We start from the raw sequence: 4,525 nt of genomic DNA, 5'->3' as shown, positions 1-4,525 counted from the left end.
GGGGGGGGGGGGGCCCCCCCCCCCCCCCCCCCTGTTGCCTTGAAACAGAACACAGAGCTCTGCAAAGGGACTTGAATCCCCTGAAGATACGGACTGTCATGAAGACCCCTGAGCTTCGTGATATGACCGTGGTGAGGCGACCTTGTCCAGGTGAACACAGCCCACAGAAGAGAAAACCCTCGCTTGGAGACAAAGGGCCACGAGGGCTTGGATATCCCCTCGTGTACTGGCAGAGATCCAGCTACAGCTGCTGCATGAGAAGAAGAGATGCCTGCTGCCTTAGAGACACTGCTACTCTGAGAGCGGAAAGGATCTTTTCCTTCTTCCCTCCTGGACTTTTATTTGGAGGGGAGAAGAGATTTGATCCATTGTAAATACTTTTATGTCATGGTAGAGATAGTTAAGATTGTATATAATGTATTGTAGTATTTATTTAGTACAGTCATTGTAATATAATCCCTTCCCCCTATTTTGAATCTTGTGTGGTGTCTGGAAAAACCATCTCACACTGAGTTGAGATGTGTGAGGGGGGCTTGAACTAGAGAATTGGATTTTGGCGTTCTCAAACCAAGACAGCCGTTTAAATGAGGTTTCATCAAAAGTAGGATTATGACTACAGCAAATTAGTGTTTTCTTTAAGTAGCTTAGGGTATAAAGTTTCTCACAAATGAAATATATGAACTGCTGCAAACAAAAACAAATAATAAAAAAGGACTATGAAGATTAAAGCTAGAGCATTGCTACAGTCTGTAATTTGTTAACTCTAGTGAATACATATATAAACATAAATGTATTCTAACTATAGCATCAAGGTTACAGGGAAAAGATAAGCATATTTTACTAGCTCATACAAAAGATCATCGCTCAGGCAATAGTCCTCTCCACAATTTTCTGAACCAGCAACAGCAGCATTCACTGGAACAATCAAGAAAGTGGTGGAGAAGTTTTAGTTTTGAATTCCCATATCTAGAAGCCAAATTAAGCAGAGGGTTGAGGAAAATATTTACTGCAGCTCAATATTTCATCGTGGGTTGAGCTGTCTAGAAATTCCCCCACAGGATAATTTGCCGTCAAATAGTGCTGCTTCTACAGAGTTAAAGCATTTTGCAGGAAAACGTGGGTTTCTTGCAGTGAAGCACCGAATAATGACTAGAATATTTACCTTTCGCACAAGCATGCTCACCGCAAAATGAAATTATATCAGAACACAATACTTCTACCTTTATCAGAGGTGAATATTTACTCTCAGATTAATGGAACATTTTGATATGGCCAAAATTGGGTTTGCTGCATTTTGTTTCATCTTGGAAATCAGAAATTTTCCATTCCTACTGAAGTTATTGCTGAGCAGGTTTCTTTCCTGACAGCGAAAATCACTCATCAACTTTGCAATAAGGAATAGTAATTAAAATTAGTAAAGAACAGAGCACAGACATAATAGGCATTTTCTAGAAGTGCTTGTGTAATTGTTCTTGTGAGCTATGACAACAAAAGTGTTGTCATAAATGAACTGAGTTATCCCACTGAGAACAGGAAACCACTGGGAGCAGAGTCAGAAATTACGTTACCTGAAGTTGTGCTAATGCTGGTCTAAAGCCCTCACCGTGCCTACCTGGTTGTATCAGAGTGTACAAGAAAATTAAGGGAAAAGAAGCAGAGTTTCCTCCAGACCAAGAGAAAGTTGACTGAGATGGGAAATATGTCAGTATTGACAAACAAATCATCATCTCTGTTCTTAAGGGAGAGAGAAGCTCAGGGACAGTCATCTGTGATCTATATCAAGGAACAATGTGCTAGAAAGTCTGGAAGAAAATTATATGTGACTCAATGGCATTCTAAGCTTTTTTTTTTTTTTTTTTTTTTGTACTGGCATATGCTTATCCATCTCCTTCAGAGTGATGAGTTCAAGAGAGTGTAACAAGAAAGAAAAGTGGAGACTAAAATGTCCTACAAAGAACTACTAGACGACAATGGTAAAGAAACAAATTTGAACTGGAAAGCTGTGTAAGTAATGGTTGATTACTGTGTAAGCTGTGTAAGTAATGTTGGGATTTTTTTCCTGATGAAGTGGTAGGGGTACAAATTTAAATTGAATGACAGAAAGCATTTGAAGCACCTAGGCAAATAAACTACTTGTAGCTCATATCCTTTCATGTATAATTCAAACAAAAGTTCTTCTGTGCTCGAACATGGTAAAAATGTAATTTTAATAAAATAGAAAGGAGTATCAAGTAAAAAAAAAAGATAAACCCAAACCTTATTTGACTTTTCTAACCTGTTAGAGTAATATACATATACATAATACACATAACCATAAAATTTGTAAGACTTCAATTGTACCTTCAATCTGCTAGAATCTGTTGCCTCTTGAGGCATCCCAATATTGTGCAGCTTCATGACAGCCTATCAGAAGGATTCCATTACTTAGCCTTTGACTTAGTCAATGGATGTGAATTGTTTCGAAGATATAGTTGCAAGAGAACATCACAATGAAGCAAATGCCAGGCATTGCAGGAGAAAGGACTCCTTCATCACTGGCTGTGATGCCATCGGCTGCTGGCTGCGGGTGCACGTGGCTGCGAGCAGCTGTTGAACTGCTGGGACAGTCCTACCTTCCCCTCTCCTTTTCTGCACCCCACACTGGGTTGCCGCGGGTTTCTTCTCCCCGCCTGGGGAAGTGGGACTTTGTTTTGTTTCTTCTGAAAGTTTTTGACTGCACCATTTGTTGTTTATTCAGATTTTGTTAATAAAAAGTGGTTCTTTTCCTTTTCCACACTTCCATCTGAAGTTTCTTAATTTCTAAATTGTAATCTTGTTAAACTAAGACAGAATTACAATTTACTAGAAAGATTACAATAAATACAATGATACAGAGAAAACTAGGTTTAACCCCCAAAGACAGATATATAACCCAGGACCCTGGGACAAGAACAGAATGGTGTTCATTGACCCCTCTGCTGAGCACCACGTGGCCCCCCTGCGTGCAAAGTAAAAGGAAAGGAAACCTATTGATCCAGATGATGGTCACAGTTCTGTCAGAGTAATGATCGCAGTCTTGTTGAGAGTAGCAGTCACAGTCCTGTTGGAAGTCTGGTCCTCCTCTGGATCCAACAAGTGGTACCAGAAGTCCCAAAACCCCAAGATTATATATGGTCAGGTTCAGGTGGGAGTGGTCAGTACCTCCCTCAGGGTGAGGAGTTTCACAATGGGTGACATTTCTGAGTAATGGGATATTTTTGGAGTCTTTGATAGTCTGGGTCGTTGCAGCTGCCTATTATGCCAGTCCAGTATGGCCCATAGCAGAGATGACCCCTCAGGCTGTGTGTGAATGTGCTAATGCCTCCCCGGAGGGGAGTTATCACAGCTGAGTCATTGGTGCCTTTAACACCCAGCTTGTAGCCTGAAGTGTCAGGTGTGCCCTGGGCAGCTGCTGCAAACGATCCATTATTAACAGTCCATCAGAAATGACAGAGAGGGTATAGAATATACAGTTTTGGTCATACCCACATAGTGATAAACTGGTCCCTATAACTAGGACAGATGTCATTTAGGGTCACTCCAGAGGCCCGGGAAGCTGCCAAGAAAGCAGGCGAATATTTCAGGTCTGCAGCTGCTGATTGAGTCCCTAGGGACAGCCCGAGCTGAAGAGGGGCTAACTTTGCAGTCAGGAAGGTGCAAGTTGTTGCAGATTTCTCTTTGGAAAATCAAAAAATTGATATGATAGTCCTCTTAAACTGTGCTTACTTTTCAATCAGGTGCAACCTAAACAGCCTTCTAAATAAGGCCTCCTTATTCCCCTACGGAAATGGAGGTTTGCCCCATGGAGACAGATGTGCATCTGTCTCTTCTAAGGCTCCTTGGACAGTCAGTGCTCTTCTCATCAAGTTGATCACCAAGAACTTGCTCACCTTAAAAGTAGACAAGTAAAATAGATCAGCTAAATTGGTCTTATTTCTTTCTATTTTGAAGCAAGCAATTATGCAATGACATGTCTGTGTGTAAATATTTACAAAGCACAATAGACTTTGACCTTTTAGCAAACTCAAAGCATTAGCCTGACTCAAAGTTTGCAAAAGTTACAAAACCACCTTCATTTTTGTATCTACTGTAGTGGAGATCACACAGCCAGTTATCCCAAAGAGATTGCATGCTTTTTCCCTATGTGACAGGCCTTTCCTGCCCAGAGAAGGCTCCTTTGTCAGCAGTCCTGTACAGGTTGCTTTTCACCACTGTGACCCTTATGTATACTAGAAAGCAGGGATAAGTATTTCACCCACCACGCTTCCTGTGTTCTTTGGAGCTGCTGGTCGTCGGTTTAGATCCCTTTCTATTTTTGAGAAATCATTGCTGAGCAATCATGGGGTTTCGTTTTGATAACAGTTCATTCCACCTGCAAAAGCTGCAGAAGGATGCTTTTTCATCTCTCCACGAGCTAAGCCTAAAGTGATCAATGTAAAATACTCCTTCTTCTCAGCTTCACCTTACAGAATTTTTCTGAGTTTCTCAGCCTTATGCTGTAAACAGT

The sequence above is a fragment of the Lepidothrix coronata genome, unplaced genomic scaffold (genome assembly GCF_001604755.1).
Source record: "Lepidothrix coronata isolate B3197 unplaced genomic scaffold, Lepidothrix_coronata-1.0 Scaffold18, whole genome shotgun sequence".
NCBI classification, from domain to species: Eukaryota; Metazoa; Chordata; class Aves; order Passeriformes; family Pipridae; genus Lepidothrix; species Lepidothrix coronata.
Note: the sequence above shows the minus strand (reverse complement) of the source record.